This window comes from Arvicanthis niloticus, assembly GCF_011762505.2.
Source record: "Arvicanthis niloticus isolate mArvNil1 chromosome Y unlocalized genomic scaffold, mArvNil1.pat.X SUPER_Y_unloc_7, whole genome shotgun sequence".
Lineage (NCBI taxonomy): Eukaryota > Metazoa > Chordata > Mammalia > Rodentia > Muridae > Arvicanthis > Arvicanthis niloticus.
In genome coordinates this window covers 154919-180040 of record NW_023045024.1, presented here as the reverse complement: position 1 = coordinate 180040, position 25122 = coordinate 154919, and the positions used below count along the sequence as shown (strand labels likewise).

The window sequence follows — 25122 nt, the reverse complement described above, 5'->3', positions numbered from 1 at the left end:
GCTTAAAGTCCCAAAGCTCTTTAAGGATAAAAAAAATGTCCTAGCCTACCTTGAGCAGGGGAAGTAGCACTGCTTCACAGTTTAGATTTGCATCCTCAGTTACACAGTGATAGGAAGCAATCTAAGCATTATTCATGAGTCATGATTGTTAGTCTCTAAGACCTCCTGAAATTTGTCATCAGCTACATGGGTAAGTGCATGAAGGATGGTATGAAAAACAGAAGACTGCAGTGTCAGGCTCTGTTAACACAGGGCAGAATTAAATGTTGCCCCTGTGGTCACACAGGTATTTTCTTAGAGTCCATGGTTAGAGGGAAATGATCTAAAGTTCGTCATCAGTGGGTTATGTTTGAGGCCCATATATAGGTGGGGCATAATTTGAGGACCCTTTGATCTCGGTCCCTTTGGGCAAAATGAAAATTCTGAGATCCCAGTAGTTTACTCCAGTCATTTTTATTATTGACCTTGGACAGAAGGGGAAGGTTTAGGGTAGTATTTGTAAGAGCAGAAAGGCCTGAAGGCCACCTATTCCAAGTTAAGTGCTGATGACCCTTCATCCAAAAGAGATGGTATGAGATGCCAGGAAAATAGATGCAGTTTCAGTAGCCTGTATTCATAACTGGAACATCTGGAGTCATCCAGAATTGCTTTGCTTAGAAATAAAGTGCCTGGCCATGTTTAACCAAATAGCAAGCTCTAATCCTCTCACTGTGCAGAAGGGAGAAATCTAGCTTACCTTGGGTAGTGGGAGAACATTATGGTACTGCATCATTTGCATCCAAAGTGTCTTCCAAGCTTTCATTATCTGTATATTGTACATCCTGTTGGGAAGAGTACAAGAAACAATCAGCAAGCTCTTTCTTCAGGATGAGAAGTGGTCTGAAATCTGATGCTCACTTGAAGTGGTACTGGTCTGTGTATATCCCTAAATGAGAGACAGGAAGATTGCATTTCTGACAACTATCTATAGACTGCATATTTGTTAGTTTTTGCTTTTCATTTCCTGCCCTCTTTCCTACACCCAGAAACTTGTGGGGTCCCACTCTGAGGTTGCAATTGTGTTTGCCTGGCAATTTGGTCAGAGAGATTGGCACTAACATAAGACAAGTTAAAAGTCAAGTGTAAAGTGCCCTTGGAATGAAGCTATGAACTAGGGTATCCCATAGCTAGAGGCTACATCTGAAGTTCCTATTACTACAGATGCCTCTGGAGTATTTCCTGAGTCTGAACATTTCACTCTGTGCCTTTGTATAGTACATGGAAACGCGGGGCATCTGGAACTCAGGATATCAGTCACCCTGTTCCTACTAAGGAGAGCTCATAACATGTTACTAATGTCCAAGAGGAAGAAAAACATTCCACTAGTTCCAGACAGGAGCCCACAGCTTTGGTTCATGTGTTATGGTGATTCATCCCTACAACAGTTCCAAAAGGCGGTGCAACTATATTCCTTGTTTGTCACGGAAATTTCAGACATGACATTTGTCAACCAGAGAACCTGGTACCTTACCATTCCTATCAAGAGTGAGACCCAGCATTCCAATATGATCCTGGATACCCATATTGGGACCCTCTCGCCCTAGGAGACCAAAGATATACACATTTTCTTTGAAGCAATCTCAACCAGAACTCAAAAGAGAACTTTCTGACTAAGTGATAGGTAAATTTAGTTGGGCTATATTCCAAGTTAATTTATCATTGAACCGTCCCATTTGTTTTACTGGAAAAGAAAAAAAAAAGGTTTGCTTTTTACTGCTGGGTCACAATTTGTCTAGCAAATAAATGTTGTAATTTTTATATCTCAATTTTAAGGTTTCCTTATTTGTATTATAGGAAATTGATGATTTTGAAAAAAACACATGTATCTTGGAGCAGAGGTTGTATGACAAAATATATTCAGCAGCACAAGTAATTTCTGTAGAAGTGTGTGTGGAAACAGGGATTCCAAGTAAAAAGCTGGGTCTGCAGAGAGTGATTGACTGACTGGAACTTTAGTGCTTTTGAGACAAGGGACATTTTTTTTTCACTGAGTATATATCAGTATGGCTCAGAATACCCATCTTTCTCACACTGTTACCCACTCATATTGCCATTCTACATTTTGAAGCTCAGTTTGACCCAGTATTGGCCATTGGAATTTGTTGTGTTTATCTGATGCCTCTGGAGTATTTCCTGAGTCTGAACATTTCACTCTGTGCCTTTGTATAGTACATGGAAAGGCGGGGCACCTGGAAATGTAATGGTAAATGGACAAGGTCATGCTTCCACTTTGTGTATATATTCCCTGGCATTGCTGGGTGTGTTCAGGGTTATCAACTAGGAAAAAAAAGTGATCGTGTGTGTATTCATTCTACTGAAGAAGTTTGGCCAGACAAGCCACCATCATTTGATCCTCTGGGACTTAGCTGCTTTCTCCTCCTGGTTTCCTCTACTCCATGTTTATTTCCTGTGTCTTACCTTCCAGTGTGACAGAGAAAGGTTTAATCTCTGTATCACAGATGTATGAGCTTATTGTGAAGAATGCAGTGTGCTGTGGAGATTCCTGACCTGAATGGATGTATAGAATGTGTGTTTGCTCTGGGCAGGTTTTTTTTTTTCTCTTCCACCATCCTTACCTACTTAACAGGTTATCCATATCCTGTCTCATGATCATCAGCAGTCTTTTGAGGTTAATTGTGATTCCATGTGCAAAAACAGTGTGCCAACTCAAAAAGAAGGAGGGACAAAGGCTCTTTGGAGTAATTCTTTTACAGCAAGTGTTCAAGAACTCAAGGGTGGGTACTAGATTAGTGGCCCTCCCATGTGGTGTGTGCTGCATATCCAGCTCTCTCTGGTGTCATTCTTAATATCGTTCAGTCACAATCTTCCCATGTACTGTTGAGTTCCTAATACACCCCTTTGTTTTCCACATGGGAAGCACTTCCAATCACTGGCTCAGGAAATCTTTGGGTCTTCATATGGAACACACACACACACACACACACACACACACACACACACACCTTTAAACTATAAATTCCTTGGCTACCTCTAAGGCAAATTCTAAAGGCACTCCTAAATCTACTCTTGCTAACCCGTGTCCTATCAAGGAAGTGGCCAGTGGCCACTTACCAGAAATTTCAGATGGCTCTTTGGCCTTATCTAATGAACATCCTATGTCCATCTGTCTTTCTCCCCCATGTCCTGGTGATTCCTTTCTCCTCCCTCCTGATTCCTAGCATTTGCAACTGTGTGGTCCTGACCCATCTCTCTTTGCACAGTCATTGGCCCCTGGCATCTTTATTGAACAATCAAAATTCCATTGGGAACAAAGACCTTTAAATTTTGGACACACATTTTTTAGTTGAATCAAGCATTAGAACCAATCACGAACAACCAATGTAATAGCCAAATCTCCAATTCATATAACCTGTATCTTTAGAGAACAACATCACATCACACCACAACATCACATCTTTTTTAAATTTTTTTTATTAGATATTTTATTTACACTTCAGATGGCATCCCCTATCCCCATTACCCCCACCCCCCTTAGGAAACCCATATGCCATGCCCCCTTTCCCTTTTTGCATTTATACTTTTTTGAAAAAAAAACTGTTAATCATAGGCTTTATAAGTGTGGAATTTTTCAATCAGAGGTGTAACCCACTGACCGACCTAGATATAACAACTATCTTTGACTGGTGGAGATACATGAATATCTGCCTCCCTGTCTTCCCCCTCTTTTTCTCTTTCATCACCTAGCTTCTTCTCTCCTTCTTCTTCTCCTCTTCTTACTCCTTTTCTTCCTCTCTGTACTCCTCCTACCCTAGCTCCTCCTACACATCACTCTTCCTGTTAAAATGAAACTTTTCTCTCAAAATACAATTAGAGCATAATTATGCCAATTTGTACCAGTGAGGTACAGGATAGTCCTAATACCCAGTCCATCCTTTTGTTGACTAACCAGCTCCTCTGTCATCTATTCTAACTAGAACATTTAGTTCTGAACCTGGCTTTAGGATGAATGTCAGCTGACAGCCATCCACTCAAATCTTTTCTCTTAAGGTCAATAGCTATATGTTCTCAACCCCATCAGAAATCCAGAATGACAGAGTTAACTATAATTGTGGGAAGCACAAACCATAGTCTCTAAAACTCAATGATCTCTCTCTCTCTCTCTCTCTCTCTCTCTCTCTCTCTCTCTCTCTCTCTCTCTCTCTCTCTGTGTGTGTGTGTGTGTGTGTGTGTGTGTGTGTGTGTGTATAGGCATGCAAATGGCATGGTACAAGTGTGGAGATCACAGAACAATTTAGGTTTAGATTTAGTTTTATCCTCATTCTTTAGAGTCAGGGTTTCTCTTTTTCTGCTGCTGTAGTATACTACACATAGCATATACTCCAGGCTTTGTGGCAAGAAAGCTTTTAGTGAGTTCTTATGCCTCTGTCACCCATCTTGTTGTTGGAATCCTGAGATTATAGATTGTGAGGCCACATCTGGCTTTTTTCCATGATTTGTGTGATCTGAACTCAGATCATGAAGCATGCCTTTGAAACAAGCACTTTTACTTGTTGAGTCATCTGCAAGTTATAAAAGCCATCTTCTCTGCTACTTAATCTTCTTTAAAATTCTAAGTCAAAAGTGTCTGTTTTTTCTTCCCTTTTCTTTTTTTTTTTGAGACACCAGTGGGAATCCTGAGCCTGCCTGTTCTGACACTCTGGAATTCTTTCTTATATGAAGGGCTTAGGCATGCCCATCATTTACCTACAGCACAGTAAACTACTGACTCAACTGATGAAACTTCCTGCTCTCTTGTACCCTGACTCCAAAGGGATGGCTTTCTCTATTTCTCCTACCCCTCTCTTCTCTCCTGAAAGCTACCAAAACTTACAGTCTGTCTAATTGTTGAGCTCTTCTTTGCAAAATGATAGCTTATTCTTAAGAATAATAGACCTCCAAATTGTCCCCTCTGTAACAAAAGTGTCTATTTAAATGTGAAACTGAATGTGAGTGTGTTAGAAAAACAAACTCCAAGAAGAATTGCATGGTGTGTGACTATAATGACTTCCACAATCAGGAGGCAGAGACTGGAAGATCACAAGATGGTCAAGGTCATCCTGCACTACATAGTGAATTCCAGGCCAGCTAGAAGTCTATGTAAAAGAAAACCAAACCACAAAAGAATACACACTAAAGTAAGAAATAGCACACACACATGCATGATGGTTGGTTTTGTGTCATCTTTACACAAAGCAGGGTCATCAGAGAGGACAGAGAAACAACTGAGAATATGCCTCCATAAGAATATGATGTAGGCAGGCCTGTAGAGCATTTTCTTAGTAAGTGATTGATGGAAGGTGGTCCTGGGTTCCATATAAAAGCAGGCTGAACATGTGAGTAAGTCAGTAAGCTGCATCCCTCTATGGCTTCTGCATCAGCTCCTGGCTCCAGGTTCCTGCTGTGTTTGATAACCTGCCCTTACTTCCTTTGATGATGAACAGTGATGTGGAAGTGTAAGCCAAACAAACCTTTCCTTCCCAACTTGCTTTTGGCCATTGTGTTTTTATCACAGCAACATTAACTTCATATGAGACAAAAAGTGAAAAATATCTAAAGAATAATGATCTTATACAGAAAAAAATGTAGTGCAGGGCTTAAACTTTCAAAATGCTCACTGATAAAACACACGCAGTAAAGTGAAATGCTGCATGTTTTTTCTCGTTTATTGAATGAAGAACTATATGTGCATTGTGAGTGTGGCTTCAGTGTGTGTATGGACGAGTGTGTGTGTATGTCTGTGTGTATGTCTGTGTGTGTTTTTGCAGGTCATGAATCAAGAAAGTGGACCACTAACAGAAGTAGACAAGATTTGAGGAGGATAGAAAGAGAGAGGACAATAAAATATGTGACATTAAAGCAGAAGGTACATTTAGGTGTGAAAGGACACACAATAGAAAAACAGATATGCTGAAAATTTTGGAGTAAATTGAAAAGTTAAAAGTTCTACCCTGTTTCAGGTAGAAGAAACACATACACACACACACACACACACACACACACACACACACACACATTTTATTTCAAGAAGTCACATAGTCCAGAGAATGTGGCACAGCAAATGTTGAAATAAACCAGCTGTCCACCTTGAATTTCTATGTATAGATAAATTATTCTTTAGGACTTTAAGGGAATTAAGACACAAAATACAAAGAAAAACTGGTTTGTTAACATGACACATAGTTTTCATCAGGACAAAAGGAAGTTCTTAAAAGAGAGACAAGTCTATAGAGGGAAAAGAGAAATATTGGAAGACACTATAACATAAAGACTGAAGAAAATGCATTAACAATGTACAAATTTTATTTGCTCTTTATATCAATCTGTGTGTTGTTTGGAGCAAGAATGTATATACTGTAGTGCTGTGTGGTGTAGTGTGGTGTGCATGGGTGTGCTATAGTGTGATGCAGTGTGCTGTAATGTGTTGCAGTGATATGCTCTGGTGTGTTGTGGTGCATTCTGGTGCGCTATGGTGTGTGGTGATGTGCTATGGTCTGGTGTGATTATATGTGGTGGTGTGGTATGATGTGATATTGTTCTCTAAACATACAGATTATATGAATTGGAGACTTTACTATTACATGGGTTGTTGGAGACTGGTTCTAATGCTTAATTCAACTTGGAAATGTGTGTCCAAAATTTAAAGGTCTTTGTTCCCAATGGGGTTTCGGTTGATCAATAAAGATGCCAGGGTTCAATAACTGTGAAAGAGAGATGGGTCAGGACCACAGAGTTGCAAATGCTAGGCATCAGGAGGGAGGAGAAAGGAATCACAAGGACATGGGGGAGAATGATGGATGGACATAGGAGGTTCAGTAGATAAGGCCAAAGAGCCATATGAAATTTCTGGTAAGTGGCCACTGGCCACTTCCTTGATTGGACATGGAGTAGCAAGGGTAGATTTATGAGTGCATTTAGAAATTGCCTTTGAGGTAGCCAAGGCAATTACCATTTAACTGGTGTGTGTGTGTGTGTGTGTGTGTGTGTGTGTGTGTGTGTGTGTGTGTTTGTGTTCAATATGAAGATCCCAAAGATTTCCTGGGCAAGTAGTTAGAAGTACTTCCCATGTGGAGAATAAAGGGGTGTATTAAGAACTCAACTTTACACGGGAAGATTGTGAAGGAACAATATTAAGAATGACACCAGAAAGAGCTAGACATGCAGCACACACCACATGTGAGGACCACTAATTTAGCAACTACCCTTGAGTTCATGGACACCTGCTGTAAAAGAATTACTCCAGAGAGTCTTTGTCCCTCCTTCTTTTTGAGTTGGCACAGTGTTTTTGTACATGGAATCACACTTAACCTCAAAAGACTGCTGATGAACATGAAACAGGATATGAATAACCTGTTAATTAGGATAGGATGGTAGAAGAGAAAAAGCCTTCCCAGAGCAAACACACATTCTATACATACATTCGGACCGGGAATCTCCACAGAACACTGCAATCTTCTCAATGAGCTCATGCTTCTGGGATACAGAGATCAAACCTTTCTCTGTCACACTGGAAGGTAACACACAGGAAATAAACATGGAGTAGAGGAAACCAGGAGGAGAAAGCAGCTAAATCCCAGAGGATGGAATGATGGTGGCTTGTCTGGCCAGACTACTTCAGTAGAAGGAATACAGGATCACTTTCTTCTTCCTAGTTGATAACCCTGAACACACCCAGCAATGCCAGGGAATATATACACAAAGTGGAAGTGTGAGCTTGTCCATTTACCATTACATTTCCAGGTGCCCCACCTTTCCATGTACTATACAAAGACACAGAGTGAAATGTTCAGACTCAGGAAATACTCCAGAGGCATCAGATGAAGACACCATGAATTCCACTGGCCAATACTGGGTCAAACTGAGCTTCAAACTATAGAATGGCAATATGAATGGGTAACAGTGTGAGAAAACATGGGTATTCTGAGCCATAGGGATATAAATCAATATGGAGAATAAAGAAGCAATGTACTAAACACCAGATCACCTTTGAAGAAGTAGCAATAGAATTTTAACACTGAAAAGATATCATCACAGCTATAAGTGATTTAACTAACTTATTAGTCCCTTCCAGATCCCACAGGAGTCATTTAGGCCTCAACATTATGACAATAGGCAAGCAATGCAGGGGTAGAAAGTTGTATACCACATGTCCTTCTAACATATGCTGGCATCTGACTGTGAATGTCATGAGGTCATAATTTAACCCTTAATGACCTACACAGAGAAAAAATGTCCCTTGTCTCCAAAGCACTAAATTTCCAGTCAGTCAATCACTTTCTGCAGACCCAGCTTTTTTTACTGGAGTCCCTGTTCCCACACACACTTCTTCTACAGAAGGTATTTGTGCTGCTGAACATATTTTGTCGTACAACCTCTGCTCCAAGATACGTGTGTTTTTTCCAAAATCATCAATTTCCTATAATACAAATAAGGAAACCTTAAAATTGAGATATAAAGGTTACAACATTTCTTTACTATACAAACTGTGACCCAGCCATAAAAAGCAAACCACTTTTTCTTTTCCAGTAAAACAAAGGGTATGGTTCAATGATAAATTAACTTTGAATATAGCGCAACTAAATTTACCTATCACTCAGTCAGAAAGTTTTATTTAGAGTTCTGGTTATATCTCCACTAACAAAATACTTAACCCCTAAAGCAGCAGTCATTTCTAGCAACTCTTGTAAGTACAGCAAAGCGACGGAAACACTGATTTAAAAAATGATGCAAAAGACATTCTGGATTGTAGAACAACATATTCCAGAAAGAATATAAACAAAATTTTGTGATTTCATATGTACACACTCCAAGGATTCTGTCAGTATCCAAAGTATTTTTATGGCTGTATTAGCAATGGAGTTTTGGGAGATATATTCCCAAGGGCCACATATTAATAGACTCAAGGAACAGATTAAATTGAAATAGTGGAGTAAATGCTTGGTTTAAAGAACTTTCTACAACGAACTTCATATTTATGTATGAAAAGTTATATAATCTTATATGAAAATATCATGAAGTATCTTTCTACACGTACTAAATGTATTCCTTGAGAGGGAAAATTAAAATATCTAAAGTATATTAGGTTAAGATCACAAGACCATCATAGATGTTTTGATCATGCAACCATTTACAGAATTAAATGTGTATACAAAATGTATTTTCCATTATACATCATAAAGAAATGAGTTGGTGACAACTATTCTTTGCATCACATTGTCAACTTACCTTAACCACAAGTATGTTCTTGGTATGCCAGTAAAAGAAACATGTTCATTCACTCCTCATTCAATCATCCACAGATATACTTAGAAGAAGGTGCAGAAGTGTGAAACATGTTACATGTATTTTTTTCTTTCAAACATTCCAAGCATGGAATAGTAGCCTGAGATTGAAGAGTAATTTACTGGGCTTTAGTTATCTATACAGACCACTTGCATTAAGTCCACAAATTAGCACATCAAATAACAAAACCAGACATAAAGCAGGTTGAAATCAGTAAACATTTCAGATATGTGTTTTAAAATGATTTAATTTCTATAGAAAAAGTGTAATCACAATATAATGTGACAGAAATTGCCAAAGGGATGATGTAGTGATTGCAGTAAGGTTGCATGCAGCAGCAGGTTTGAGTTCAACCATCCATGTCTGGGCAGTAAGGTTGGAACCACTCCACTGATGCTGAAAGCTCTGAAGATGATGAATGGTATTTCAGCCTCTTTCTGCTCCTCTGGAGATCTCATACCTGAGGGAAGGAATGCTATATCGATAAGTAGGAGAATGATCAAGGCCTCTTTGTCCACATTGTGTAAGTGTTACATATTTTGAGCAAAGTGGGAAAGCTGCATGGTCAGAAGGTAAAACCAGAGTTTGCATGGAGGATAAAGATATCACTACAGAGACCCCAGCTAATGAGAAAGGATTGTGTGAAGTTTCCTTGGCCAGAGGTGGAGTTTGAAGATCCCATTAGTCAGAAAGAGTATGTGTGAGACAATGTGGGCATTATTGAAGGCCTCATATGCAGACCCTGAATGCCCTCAAGACTAGTCAGAGATGTTATGACCAGGGATGAGTGGGTCAGAGGTGAGAAGTCTGAATCTTGTTGAGGGGTATGGGAAAGAAGTGAAACCCAAAACCATGGAGAAAATACATGATTCCTAGGATCAGAGCTGAAATATTTTGAGGGTTTCTTGGGAAGAGAGTGGAAATCTGTGACCATTTTATAGAGGTAAACTAGCATGTTTTGGTTGGGTAGATTTTGAAATTTGCATACTCCTCCTCAGAGACATGGGTTCCTTGTAGAGAATGTGGTGCTAGGTCAGGCAGCAGTCTGAGCATGCATCAGAAAACCTGGCTGACAGTCCCACACTGGTTTCTCCTTCTTAAGCATATGTTCAGCTGCTAGGTCTAGGTATGAAATGTGGGGAACACATCATTTTGGTTTCTGCCTTGAGGCAGTGAGCTCTGTTCTGGGCTGCACTTTGCTAAGCTTGGGCTCCTGGAACTTACAGCCTGGGAGGTCTGGAGGTCCCTTGGGTGGATGGAAATAATATAGGTCCTAAAGATAGGGTGGGGAATGTCTGAGGACCCTGCACCAGAGGAGGACAATGTGATGTCCTCCTTGGTTAGAAAGGCATATTTGAAGATGGCCTGGGGAAAATGAAATCTGAGACCCACTGGAAAATCAGAGGCAGGCGTTTGGAAAGATCTGAGACCCAATGAAGGACTTAGTGAGTACACTCCCACAGGAAAACAGTTTGAAGTTCTGAGAACCCTTTGGATACTGGTGGAGTGTAGTTCTCTATTAGAACAGGCAGCATGGAATCCTTTGGTGAGAAGAGGAATATTTCAGGTATAATTAGGGAGAGGAAATAGTCTAGAAGCCAATTCAGTAATAGAGGGTACTAAGAGAACTTTGGGTAAGGGGAGATATATCTAATCTCCCTGTGTGCAGAGGAGGAATTGTTTTTTCTGCCCCTCTGGGGACATGTGATAGATCCAAGATGCTCTTAAGTAGAAAGATGAGATTGGAGGTCCCCAGGATTTGTATGGAAGAGGCTCAGCCTTCTTACTCTTTACGTCTGGAGCACTATTGAGCAGAAGTTGAAGGTTTGATTGATACCTTGAGAATTAAAGAATGTTCCTTTATTAGCTCCAAACTTGAAATCACAATCTCGAATTCATACCATCCGATAGTTGGTGCTAGGCATGACAGATGTCTTAGAAGTCTTCTAAGAACCTGGAATGCAGTAGCCTCATATTCAGTGTCTTCCTCAAATATATGTCCATCCACGCATTTCTCTGCATGGAGGACAGACTGTCTGGGTCTGTGGGACCAAACAAGAAAGTAGTCTCATTTTACCCTTGCCTTGATATTCTTTTCAGGGGGACCTCACTCCACAGTGCTCTTAGATCTCTTAGGTCAGAACAGTGCTTCCCAGACCTCTGAAATTAGAAGTTGTGTGTAAGAGATGCACTGGGAAGATGGTGACTCTGTGGTGTTTCCTCGATCACACAGGCCAGGTCTGGAGCACTGCCTCTTATGAATGTCTAAATCTTCCTGTGTAGAATGGGGGAGGAGCTTGGTCAGCTTTGCTTGGAAGTAGCACTGTTGTGCCCTTCCTCTACGAGGTAATGTGCCAGATTTCATGGGAATAAGAGTGTCACAGCACCCTAGTCATAAGTGGGATTTCTGAGAAACTCTGTGAAAAGTGAAATTTCTATACCTATTTTGTCACAGAGGTAAAATCTCTTTCTATTTTCAATAAAATAATAAAGACCATTTCTCATTGGAGAAAATGTAAATACCTTGTGGACCACAGGAAATTTCAGTATTGCTCGATTACTTTCCAATTATTTTTCAGTATTTAGAGTGTCCATATATTTTGTGTGCTGTGGGAAAGTCCAGGCTGCAGTTGTTTTCAATATTCCAACAGGTTTGAATGGTTATCTTTAGGCTATGAAACTTTTGGTCAGAGGAAATAAGTCCAAGGCCTCTTTATTCAGTGGAGGAATGTCTCAGAATATATGTAGTAGGAATAAGCTTGGAAGATATCCTAGACAGTTGGGATATAGCCAGCACACAAAGTCAGTAAAACAAGATCAATTGACACCTTTCAAAATGAGGGTGGGCATGAGTCCACCTTGGGCTAAACGATTTCAAGAACTGTGGGCATTAGGAGAAAATGTTTGTTGCCCCCTAGACAGAAGGGTAAGAGTAAATATTTATGAGCAGGCATGGAGTGTCTGAGGCTCCTCATTATAGGCAGAGAGAAAGGCACCAAAGATTCACTATGAAAGGATGACATTTACAGACCACTTGGACAGAGAGTGTGCATTGCGGACTACTGTAACAAAAGTAGTTATTCTGATGTCCTTTCAGATGAGAGGTGTTGGATGTGAGATACAGTTAAGTGGAATTTTTGTGCCCTCCTTCATCAGAAATGAAGTTGAAATCCTTCTAATTATGTGGACCTTTTTGACTCAAAGTTGACTTTGAGACCTTGGGCAGGGAGAGATTATCTCATGCCCTGTTCATCTTGTAAGATAGATATTGGACCCTCTTATATGCAGAGGTGCATTTGATATATAATGGACAGAAATTTGATTGTCTAAAGCAATGATGTTCAGAAGTAGAAAGATTAAAGCACATCTTAGAGTCTGCTTAAAGGTCCCAAACCTTTTAAGGATGAAAAAATGTCCTAGCCTACCTTGAGCAGGGGATGGTAGGACTGCTTCACAGTTTAGAAGATTTGCATCCTCAGTTACACTGTGGTAGGCAGCAATCTAAGAATTATTCATCAGTCATGATTGGTCAGTCTCTAAGTCCTCCTGAAGTTTGTCATCAGCTACATGGGTAAGGTGCATGAAGGATGGTATGAAAAACAGAAGACTGAAGTGTCAGGCTCTGTTAACACAGGGCAGAATTAAATGATGCCCCTGTGGTCACACAGGTATTTTCTTAGTGGCCATGGTTAGAGGGAAATGATCTAAAGTTCATCATCAGAGGGTTATGTTTGAGGCCCATATATAGGTGGGGGATGCTTTGAGGACCCTTTGATCTTGGTCCCCTTAGGCACAATGAAAATCCTGAGATCCCAGTAGTGAACTCCAGTCATTTTTATTACTGACCTTGGACAGAAGGGGAAGGCTTAGGGTAGTATTTGTAAGAGCAGAAAGGCCTGAAGGCCACCCATTCCAAGTCAAGTGCTGATGACCCTTCATCCAAAGGAGATGGTATGTGATGCCTGGAAAATAGATGCAATTTGAGTAGTCTGTATTCATAAATGGAACATCTGGAGTCATCCAGAACTGCTTTGCTTAGAAAGAAAGTGCCTGGCCATGTTTAAACAAATAGCAAGCTCTAATCCTCTTACTGTGCAGAAGGGAGAAATTTAGCTTACCTTGGGTAGTGGTGAGAACAGTATGGTACTGCATCTTTGCGTCCAAAGAGTCTTCCCAGCTTTCATTATCCATATATTGTACATCCTGTTGGGAAGAGTACAAGAAACAATCAGCAAGCTCTTTCTTCAGGATGAGAAGTGGTCTGAAATCTGATGCTCCCTCAAAGTGGTATTGGTCTGTGCATATCCTTAAATGAGAGACAGGAACATTGCATTTCTGACAACCACCTATAGATCGCACATCTGTTAGTTTTCACTTTCCATTTTCTACCCTCTGTCATACACCCAGAAACTTGTGGGGTCCCACTCTGAGGTTGCAATTGTGTTTGCCTGGCAATTTGGTCAGAGAGAATGGCACTAACGTAAGACGAGCTTAAAGTCAAGTGTAAGGTGCCCTTGGAATGAAGCTATGAACTAGGGTGTCACATAGCTAGAGGCTACATCTGAATTTCCTGTGACTACAGATGGAATGAATGAGACCCACTTGGCCATAGGAGACAAACCTGTGGTCTCTGTCATCATTGTTTCATGAGAAATACACCCTTGTCCAGGAACTGGATGTCTATAGTCCTTGTTGTTGAAGGAGGAAATCATAGCCTCCTTTTACACTACACTGGACTGCATGTGAGTAGATTTGATTCTGGTTTCTACAGAAGGGATGGCATAAGCCTTACTCTACCTGGGGCCTCTTTAGCCAGAAGACAAATGACTTAGGCCTGCTTTCAAAGAAACAGAAAGTTTGAGGGTGTTTCCTCTAAATGAGTACTTTAGTCCACCTTGGACAAATGGGGAAGGTCTGCAGTAGGTTTAGTTGTAGGAGGGAGGTCTGACATTCTCTTCAGTAAAGTAAAAAAACTGAGGTAACTTGGGAAGAAAGAAAGTGCTCGGGCCTTTATGAGAAAGAGAAAACTTTGAGACCTGGTTGTGCAAAGGTATGGATGGGTTAGAAAGCCCTAGGAGAGGGGTAAGTACCATGCAGCATCCTGATAGACATGAATGACCCTGTTACCTTATTCAGGTAAAGGAAGGTCCCAGCACTGCTCTTCAGCTTCTAACTCTTCTTTAGTTGGTAGAGGTTCCACAACTTGTGTTTGGTCTGGGGGAGTTCAGGCAACAAGACAATCCTTTTTCAAACACCCTGGATGCCTGTCCCTGGCTGGGTTGCCTCCTTCAGTTTGTCTTAACATGTCCATGTATGGGCAACAGCAATGTGATTAGGCTATGGAGCATAACATAGGATCCAGCCAATAATTCTCCACATAGGTCCTGGGACCTCAAACTAGAGTGAAACAATATATTTCCTTAGCCACCATGGTGAAAGGTGAAAGGCTTGGATCTCTCTTATTATAGTGTATACATTGGAGGTAGTTCAAAGACATAAGAGAATTCTTGAAGATACAAGGCACGATACACAATTATTCAAAAGAGCATATCTAATGTCACCTTTGGAAAAAAGGAACGTGGGAGCTTCCTTTGGTCAAAGACAGTGGCTCACATCCTCCCTTGCAGAAGTGGACAAGATCCAAGGCCACATGTTGGTGAAGGGAAGGGCAGAGGCCGAGTTCTCTCAGGAACTTCAAAAAACAAGGAGTGTGAAAGTAACTGGGCAACAGAGGAGTCTGGGAACCTCTTCCCAGAATGAGAAGTTCTAAGACAACCTTCAGCAAAGGAGAAATCCTGAATGTCTTGGTTCATAAGCTAGAGGTCCCCAGTCCTATTTTGTAGAACAGAAATATCCAGTTCACCCATGGTCAGCAGGGGAAGGTTCTAGACTACATTGTGCACTGGAGGAATGTTCTGATTGCCTCACCCCAGATGCATACCCTATGTGAAATCTGTGAGAGTCCAGGCAATGATCACCTCAATCTTCCAACAAGCATTGATGTTTCCCCAAATCTGTGTTCAAACTGCACACATCTGCAAATAATTGATAGGCATCATGAATTTTTTTAATTTAGAATATTTTGTTGGATATTTTACTTACAAAACAGATGTCATGCCCTCTCCCCCATTCCCCTCCCTAAAAACCCCTATCCCATTCCCCCTCCCCTGTTTTGCTTTTATAACATTTTAATTACATGCGACTTCTAACACTCCCCCCTGGCGCTTTTGCGTCCGTGGAGAAATCACGAGACGCAGAGAACAGGTAGTTAGTGTAAACGAGGCTTTTAATCTTTATCACCCACGTGGAGAAAACGTGGAGAGACGCGGAAGGAGGGGGGAGGGAGAGAGAGAAGAGAGAGAGAGAGAGAGAGAGAGGAGAGAGAGCGCCAGAGTCAGAGAGCGAGAGAGGAGAGTGAGTCAGAGTCAGAGAGACGAGAGAGAGTGAGTCAGAGTCAGAGAGAGAGAGAGAGCTGAGGAACGGGTCCCCCGCTTAAGTGCAGTCTAGAGTGACGTATTCACTTTTGATTGGCTGTTCGTTCACCACCCAATATGCCTCGGGATTGGCAGTGGCTAAGGCACGCCTATCTGCCTAGCAACTGCGCAGCTAACAGCAGCTTCCTACATCTCCCCCTGTTTAAATTATTAATATGAAACAGCCTTTTTTGCCTATTAAATGTAGTACCAAATAAGATTCGAACTCAACACCCGATCAAGCAAACTCCATCTTGGGGGGGAGTAAGCGATCAAGAGCTTATAGCCCGAAGATTTTTCCTTACCCTTCCAGGTGCCATGGAAACCAGTCCTCTGGGTGCATGGGCTAAGGAAATATAAAGAGGCATTGACACCCATCCCTGTGCAATGGAGCATATATATAGCTCCCAGGGGTGCGAGGGCTGTGAACCTATTATTAGGTATCACAATTATTTAGGCAAGAGCTGACTGGACAAGACCTCTCATCTACCCAGTGCAAATGAGCTGAGCTCTTGGGGTGCATAGACTGAGAGTGTCTCTGTCATAGGCTATTTTTTAGCCTAGATCGTCAAATTTGAGGGAGGGATGCTTGCTCCAAGGTTTGCGAGTGCTTAGGCTATAAGCTACCTTGTCACTTATATTGCTGGGCTCTGAGCTTACAAACCAACCCATTTATGAATACTAATTTACATCATAGAGCTGTATATCAAGCAGGCCTATTCCCGCTCTTTAGAAAGAAAGAAGAAAATAAAGAAAGAAAGAAAGAAAGGAAGAAAGAAAGAAAGAAAGAAAGAAAGAAAGAAAGGCAGAAGAAATTTATTTTTAAGAAGTAAAATCTCCACAGGAAACAGGCTCCATCCACACTCCATCAAGGCTGGAAATCCAGATTTGCAATCACTGCTGTATCTGGTCCAATTTCCCATTTCACTTTCCTTTTAAATAAGCAGAAAGATCAGGGCTTTAAGTAAATGCATCATTCACAAATCTTAGAGGTGTAACACCTGGATGTGGGGCTGTTGACACAGCTTATTTGAGCCACATCTGTGAGCCCCTTCACATGGGCTAGAGCCAATCAACTCTCTGATTGACCAAAGTCTATTTTAAGTCTCTATAACGATGTACTGAGATGGGCACAAAGGTAGGCACATGCACAACCAAGGCTAGATCTAGTGATCCATTCTAGCCTTGTGCTAAAAAGCATGTAACATTCTTATAATCCAAGATATCAGAATTATTCTGAAGGTTGGATAACATAAAGAAAAATGAAGGGTCTACACACACCAACACCGGTTGTGCAGATGTATTTTTAGACACCTTATTAAATTTAATGTTATTTAAATGGCTAGAGATATTAAATCTTGTAGCCGAAACATACTGCACCTTATGAAGCATATTCAACAAGACAAAGGTAGATATACCCCTTTAACATTTAAAACAGTGACTACAACACATAAATTGTGTTGAAGCAAGATAAACTCAAGAAAATATATATATGATTTAATTTTGGACTTGTATCCCTTTGAAAACATTAAACAGAGGTTTTAAATCCTCTTATGTAAGCTTAAAATGAGGTTTTAGTCAAATAATATCTCTTAACAACCTTTAAAATTATTAAGAGTCATTCAAGATTAAAGTAAACTATTTTTCTTTGTATGTACACTCATAGGCCAGAAGATGGCGTTAGATCCTCACCACAAATGGTTGTGAGACACCACGTGGCCGCTGGGAGTTTAGCCTTTATATTTTTAATTAAGTCCAGCCTTAATGGCTGAGTTATTTCTAAGTCAAATTGACTCAAACGTTGAAAGACACTGTCTTTGAATATTTTTTTGAAGTAATCAAGTATTTTAAAATTTTAAAAGCTCGCTATATTGAGGCAATAGCTTGTAGAAAAAATTTTCTTTAGAAAAATCCACTAATCAAATATAATACACACCAAAAGATTTAACCTCTTACCCTTTTTTGTATTAAGGCAACAAAATTTGTATATATATGTAAAAATATAAAACATTACCCATATTCTGAAGCAATTATTTTTTAACAAATAATTGTTTCATGGGCTCTTAAACATTATGAGTAAATTTATTACCTATAAACCTTTTACCTTTACCAAAAAATGTAAAGGAATGGTATAAAAATATTTTTTATGTAAACATTTATTGAAATGGTAGCTGGATAAGACAAGTTAGGTTGTATAAAACTTAAATTTGAACTTTATTTTGGATTAATTTAATAACCAATCTTTTTTGTCTCATGAGAATTTCGGATAAAAGCCAATTTTATTCTCTAATAATTGTTACACATTTTAAAGGAATCTAAGGCATCTTATTTTTAACAGCTTTGAATATAGGTTATCTTGTTAGGATCTGGTCTTTAGACTCAGAACGAAAACTGCTTCTTCTGGTCGCAGCCTGCAGGTCTTAATTCAAATGTAAATGCACTTAACCTCTCTCTGCCTGCCTGCCTGCCAGTTTAGGCGCAGTTCTGAACTGAGAGATTTTGCTTTTATTTAAAACCTTAAATTTGAACTAAAAACCTCTGGAATAATTTAAGATTTATTAAATCCCACATCGATATACTCAGCCACAATGGCAGGAGGGTCAGCCGAGATCTAATCCAGCTTCCTTCTTTGTGGTCTTCCGAAGATTCCCGCTTCTGCAGCTGCGTCTGCACCACGGGGGGCCAGCGGCTCCAGGCCACGGTCCGCCATCGCGAACGCGCCCGCACTGCCTTGTGCCACAGGCCGAATTAGATTGTTTTCGCCTGTGAAAGAAACACAAAAAAGACCCTCTCCCGGGCTGCAAAATGCGCCCAGACAATTTTTCAGGCTTCCCTTCCCACGAGAAGCAGCTACATGTCGCGCCTGTGCGCGATGCCGCCGCCGGCTTAAACTAACACACTCTGGTTCTGATAGCTTGGAACGGACCTCTCGTGAAACCTTTTGACTTGCCCTAATAGCTGAAAGCAACGCAAACAAGAAGCTAGCTATTGAGGTGGCAATGGGAGAATATCCACCCGCGACGAGGGTTTCTATCCCAAGCATACCTTCCGGAGGTGACCCCGACATCCACAGTTTGTTAACCATTCTCGAAGCTCAGGGTTCCTTCGGCTAATGCGTAGGGATCTGCCGCCGGGGAAAACCGCGCGTGGGTTTCGCTCGCGTGGAGAATCTGCGCGCGCTTGGATTCTCGCGCCTGGAAACTTATCCCGGGATTTTCGGCACCAGATCTAACGTGCCCCCCTGGAGCTTTTGCGTCCGCGGAGAAATCACGAGACGCAGAGAACAGGTAGTTACTGTAAACGAGGCTTTTAATCTTTATCACCCACGTGGAGAAACGTGGAGAGACGCGGAAGGAAGGAAGGGAGAGAGAGAGAGAGAGAGAGAGAGAGAGAGAGAGAGAGAGCTCCCAGAGTCAGAGAGCGAGAGAGAGTGAGTCAGAGTCAGAGAGAGAGAGTGGCCAGAGTCAGAGAGAGCGCTGAGGAAACGGGTCCCCCGCTTAAGTGCAGTCTAGAGTGACGTATTCACTTTTTGATTGGCTGTTCGTTCACCACCCAATATGCCTCGGGATTGGCAGTGGCTAAGGCACGCCTATCTGCCTAGCAACTGCGCAGCTAACAGCAGCTTCCTACAGCGACTATTAAGGTCAGTTCTGCATTTTTGATGCCCAATTTTGAGGCACAAGGTATGAAAGCCGATTTCATCTTTATATCTTCTATCCTATGATCTAAAAGCAGAGAAATGTGAGGTACCATTGTTTGCAAATGTGTTGTAAAGATGTCTTGGACAGAGCGGTTAGCTTTAAAGAAAACTTCATTAATGGGGTGTTTGTGAGGCATGGGTTGAAGAGAAGGTCTGGTGGTTCTTTAGTTGCACAGGTGGACATGAAGTCCCCTGGTGTAGAGGATGAAGGTTTGAAACAGCCTTTTTACACAGGGGCTAGTTTTGAGAGCCCTTTTGAATAGATTTTGATTTCCCAGGGCCCCCTTTGCAGAAATTGAAGGTCTAAAATCTATTTGGCAGGTGGAGGTCAACAATAGGCCCAAAATCCTACTGGGAAGACAGACAGGGAATGTTAGATGCTCTTTTATGTAGAATGAGTGGTATAAAGCTCCCTTGATCTGACAGCCCTTTAAGGAGAAAAGACTCAAAGCAACTTTATAGGAATAGGAATTTGTAAGGAACACGTAAGGCATAATAGGTGTTTTAAGGGCCCATTTGGCAAATGGGGTCTAGGGCAATGTTAGTCCTAGGAGAGTTCTGCCATTTTGTTCGCTGTAGTGAGAAGGAGTAAGTTAACATTAACCCTGAGGCCCTGTTGAAAAAGGAGAACAGAATCTTCTTCAGGCAGAGTGAAGGTGCCATATACACTTCTGTCAATTGTAAAGGCCATTATACAGTACCTTATACAGTGGAGAAATTTTCTGGCAGCAATTATACGTTTCCAATTCAGAGTTTTGTATCTGTATCGCTTGTGTTCATTCCGGGAGAGAGCAGGCAGAAACTCATTTCTTTTTCCCAAGGGTTTGGATGACTGTTGCTGGCTAGGTTACATCTAGTTTGTTCAGCTGTCCAGATCTAGGCAGAAAATGTTGGAAGTTTATTACGTTTTCTGTGGACTTGCCTTGTGTCAGATGGCACAGGTTCTAGCTCTGATTCTAAACTTGAACTATTGGACCTCAAATCAGAGTGGACTAGGGTCCCTTGTTTACAGAAATAGTCACCTTTGGAACTATGCCTGATCAGTTAGTTATAAAAAGTACATTGATCTTTTGTGAAAAGGTCATGGGTCTCACTTTGAGATAGAAAATATGTTGGGAGGATAGGGAAGAGCAGAAGGTCACATAATCACTCAGGCAATAGGTTACCATGGGAATTGAAAGAAGGTGCAGAAAATACCTTATCAAGTGCAAATGTCCTCACAGTCCAGAATACCCATGTGTTCTGGCAACTCTGAGGCGTGCTTCCCAGGAAACCAGAGAATTTTTTTCTTAACAAATTGGGTTGGTAATCTCTGGCTCCAAGTTCTCCACAAGGTGTTTCAACAGCAGCACAGGCAGGGGCAGCAAAGATGGACCTGCTCCATTTCAAGTGTCAATCTTAAAGATAGAAGTTAGATCTGGGCTCAGATTTTTACTGTCAGGTTCAAGGATATCATTTTATGTCCCAAGGATGTCCATTCAGAGTGATCTGCCATCCCTTCAGTCACTTGGGGATGACTTGTCATCCAGATCAGAAGGGAAACATTAAGACCTCCTAGAGAAATAGCACTGAGAATTCTATGACTAGAAGTGGATTCTCTGAGGAAACCATTGTCAGGGGATGCTTGGTCAAAATATTATGGGAATTTTTATATTCTGATCATCGCTCCTGTCACAAGGATATCAGGACCTCCTTTCTTCCCTCGGGTACTCACTCCTTCTACCTTTGATTAAGGGGGCATCATATTTTCCTACTGAAGCAAAGGGAGCCTCAGATCATTCCAGTTTGTCCAAAGGAGGCTTAAACATTCGTTTAATTAGGTTGAGGAATCCCATACAACTTCTGAACATCTCTGTGAGTTTTCATGTCGGTGGCTTCTCTGTAAGCTCTGTAAGCAGATGAATGTGTACCAAGTCCCTTTCAAATTTAAGGGTGTCTAGAACTCCCTTATTCAAGAAGATAGAATGTATGCTTCTTCATTGACAAAGTATGCATGTCAAAGATTCTTCATTGCATCATTACTGAAACTACAGTTTTCCTTGAGCTGAACGAGAAGTTTGTGAAACCATAGTTCACAGCTTCCTGATACTGTAGACTGAGCCTCGGATATTTTTCTTATTGTTTCCCAGATTTCCCTTTCAGCTCAGGGAAAACTGTAGGTTCAGTAATGATGCAATGAAGAATCTTTGACATACACTGTCAAGGAAAAAGCAAACTTTCTATCTTCTTGGAATAAGGGAGATCTAGACACCCTCCAATTTGAAATGGACTTAACACAAATTCTTCTGATTACAGATCCTGCAGAGAAGTCACTGACATGAAAACTCACAGAGATGTTCAGGAAGTTGTATGGGATTCCTCAAACTAAATGAATGTTTAAGACTTCTGACAAACTGGAATGATCTGAGGCTCCCTTTGCTTCAGTGGGAAAATATGATGCTTCTTTAATCAAAGGTAGAAAGAGTGCATACCCCTGGGAAGAAGGAGGTCCTGGATATCCTTGTGATGGGAGAGATGATCGGAGTATAAAAAATTCCATAATATTTTATGGAAAAATTAAATTGCTTACCTTAGCTGATGAGGCCTTAGCATTGCCTCACCTTCGAACTGTTCTTCAGTCTAGAATATCCATACCTTTAGCTGAAGCAGCAGGAGAGCAAATAGAGTTACCATGATTCATGATCACCATGGGTATGTGATCACACCTCAGCATGATTGCCTCCTAAGAATTATATCCAACCAAACCAGAACTATGCTAGACAGATGATTTCACAGCAGGTCATGTGACTTTACTCAAGGAAGTAGCATAAGGTTCCAGGATTTGCTTTCTCCTCTTGATTTCTGTGAACTTTGACCAAAGGGAGCAATGCACCTTGGTCAGAGGTAAAATATCCCACAGGCCCTTGAGCAGTAGGGATTGTTATGAGAGCCTATTGAGTCAAAGGGCTGACTTTGAAGGCCCCAATCATCAGAGGAAGAAAAATACCACCATTTGTGAAAAGGAGAAAGGCCCTCTACCCTGTTGGACAGTAGGGGAATATTCCTGTTTACCTTCTGTAGAGGAGGTTGGTCCAGGAAATCCAAGCTTCCACGTCTTCAGATAACTCTAGAAAATTCTTGTCTCTGAGGACTCCATTGTTGACTTAACATCGATCTGAGGTTTCTTCTAAAAATTGGGCCAAAGTACCTGGCTGTGTTTCCTATATATAAATGGCCTTGGATCCAGGCTGAGCTTTTGATTCAGTGGCCATGGGACTTGAATCCAGGGTTGTCTGGGTTTTTTTTGTTTGTTTTTTTGTTTGTTTTGTTTTGTTTTTTGTTTTTTTTTTTTTTTTTTTGGTGGTTTAGAGGTGTATTTCCTAACCAATAAAATCTGAGAGAGAATTTCTGGTCTCTCTTAGTTGAGTGGTAAACCTGAGTCAGCCCTGAACAAAGAGAGAAGCTCCTGTGAATTCTAGGTCACAAGGATCCTTGTAGGTCACACTACAGGTGAGCCTGAATGTTTGAGATACACTCTTCAGTGACAAGTCAGTTCTGTAGCTTGCTTCATCAGAGGGGCATGTCTCAGACATCTCCAGTGCAGACAGAGGAAGAATAAAATATATTATTCAAGGTCAGCTGACCCCTTTGGCATACCCTAATGTAAGGGGCTACTATGGTTAGAGGAAATAAGGCTAAGGCCCTCTTCAGAAGATATTCCAACTAGGTATCAGGCTCCTTGTCATCATGGGTTTGTTTACTTCTGAGGGGGCCATGACTTGAGATGGAGTTATTAGCTGGAGACATAAATTGTCCTTGTTCTAGAAGGGTCCATCTGAGGCCCCATTGTGACTTCATCAGTTCTATTGTATGCTGATCATAAAAGGGCTGTATCTGTGGCCTTCTTGTCAAGGTCTGAAGTCCTTTGCTTATTATGTCATAGGTCTTAGGACCTCTTCAAGTCATTGAGGACTTATGGGACACCTTAGTTCTGAAGTGGTAACTCTGAGGTCAATTTGAGCAATTAATGAATGTTTGAGGTTTCAGGTTCTCAAAGGAATTGTATGTTAATGCTCCCTTGAACACTGGGGAATTTGTTACACATTTGATGTTGAGAGGGTATAACTGAACCAACCCTTGAGTTACTGCTGAAAGTTTGTGAAGCACATTGGTCCCTATACAGTTAAGATGAAGGTCACCTTAGGCTATTGGGGAAGATCTGAGTATCCTGGTTCACAATGGACAGGGTCAAAAGTCCCCTTGATCCATACAGAAATTTGGAAGATCAGTAGTTCTTAAGCTGTAGGTCTGATGCCTACTTGAGAATTACTGGAGTGCATTTAGCCTCCTGGTTAAGACAGAGTATGCCTGAGGACCCCTTGAGAACCTTGAGAATGATTTTGAGCTCCAATTCAGAGATTTGGGGAAGTGTGAGTTTTCCTGCTTTTGTGTCAGAAACACAATTTGAAGGACCCATGGACAGAATGAGAATGTTGACATATCCAAAAACTATTAAGGATACCAATCTTTAGAGGCAAAAGTCTAATACCATGTAGGGGAAAAACAGAAATTGCAAAGACTCTTGTGTCAGAGGAAGATCAAGAGTCAAGTTGGAGAGTAGAGAAAGGCCTGAAAATTTCCTTATCTAGTCTTCATGGGAACCAAGAACATTCCTATCATGCAGGCCAGGGAGCAGTGTAATCAATCTCCAACACGCTAAGGAGGCAGTACTTAGCTAGGTCTCCTGATAACTCAGTTGCCTATTTTTGAACATCGCATGGTTTGTTATTTCTGCTGACCAATTTTAATATAAATACATATATATATATATATATATATATATAATATATAAATATATAAAAGATATTTAAATATATATATTCTCCTGGGTTTATCACTTTGCAGGCTACTCTTAGGCATCAGGACCTCAGACATCCATGTCCTGTTATTTGGATGGAGGTCATTAGGTCATCAGATCAGAATAAGATGCACTCAGTGCAACTTTAATAGAGGGAGTTGTTTTTTTCACCAACTAGGTCAGTTCAAGTAGGCCTAGATATACAGTGGTCAGAAGAAGCACATGTTATTCTCCATGAAGAGCACATTTTATAGCATGCCATTTTGACTACAAATTGTGAGCTACTCTTAATCAGAAGGGGGAATACTTAGCATTCTTTTAGTCAGAAGAACTTACCTGATGCTTCAATGTGTATCTGAGGCAGCTAGAAATAGAAGGTTGTAAGTTTGATAGATGGTGGATGAGAAGAAAAAGTATTAAACTCCTGCTGTTTATATGGGGCACAGAGTGGGAAAATATAAGGGTGACTTTAGATTAAAAAAAGAATTGAAAAAGTCATGGTAAATGAGAGTAGGGCCCAGGCCACCCTCTTGACATGGGCTGCCTTAGAGCTTCCATTTGGCAGGCTGGGAAGTTCTAAATGCCTCCTTGGGAAGAAGAGGAAATTCGGAGGCTTCCTAGGGCAGAACTTGAAGGTGTGACCCACTGTTGATTATAAGACACATTTCTGAATACTTTTCTGTCATAAAAAAGCTTCTCTAAGACCCAGTGTCTTAGATGGGGCATTTGAGAGTCTATCTCTTTCAGCCTGAAACATTCTGAGGCTGCCTGAAACAGGCGTACATATCCAATGT

At 41.0% G+C, this 25122-nt stretch overlaps 2 long non-coding RNA genes across 6 annotated transcripts; both read right to left on the bottom strand.

Annotated features, from left to right (window-relative positions):
* Positions 1 to 9547: 9547 nt before the first annotated feature.
* LOC143433914 (uncharacterized) lies at positions 9548 to 11954 on the bottom strand. The gene is made up of 3 exons (XR_013070155.1): positions 11842 to 11954; positions 11156 to 11360; positions 9548 to 9778 (listed from the first exon to the last, which is right to left on the bottom strand). It is a non-coding gene; the product is annotated as an uncharacterized LOC143433914 (long non-coding RNA).
* A 2621-nt stretch (positions 11955 to 14575) lies between these two features.
* LOC143433902 (uncharacterized) lies at positions 14576 to 20374 on the bottom strand. Of its 5 annotated transcripts, none has more exons than XR_013070156.1 (5): positions 20193 to 20374; positions 18837 to 19038; positions 15260 to 15353; positions 14880 to 15010; positions 14576 to 14715 (listed from the first exon to the last, which is right to left on the bottom strand). It is a non-coding gene; the product is annotated as an uncharacterized LOC143433902 (long non-coding RNA). The 5 variants fall into 5 exon arrangements; XR_013070160.1 differs by having other exon boundaries at positions 18837 to 18915; XR_013070159.1 differs by lacking the exon at positions 18837 to 19038 and adding an exon at positions 16097 to 16137.
* Between the last annotated feature and the right edge of the window lie 4748 nt (positions 20375 to 25122).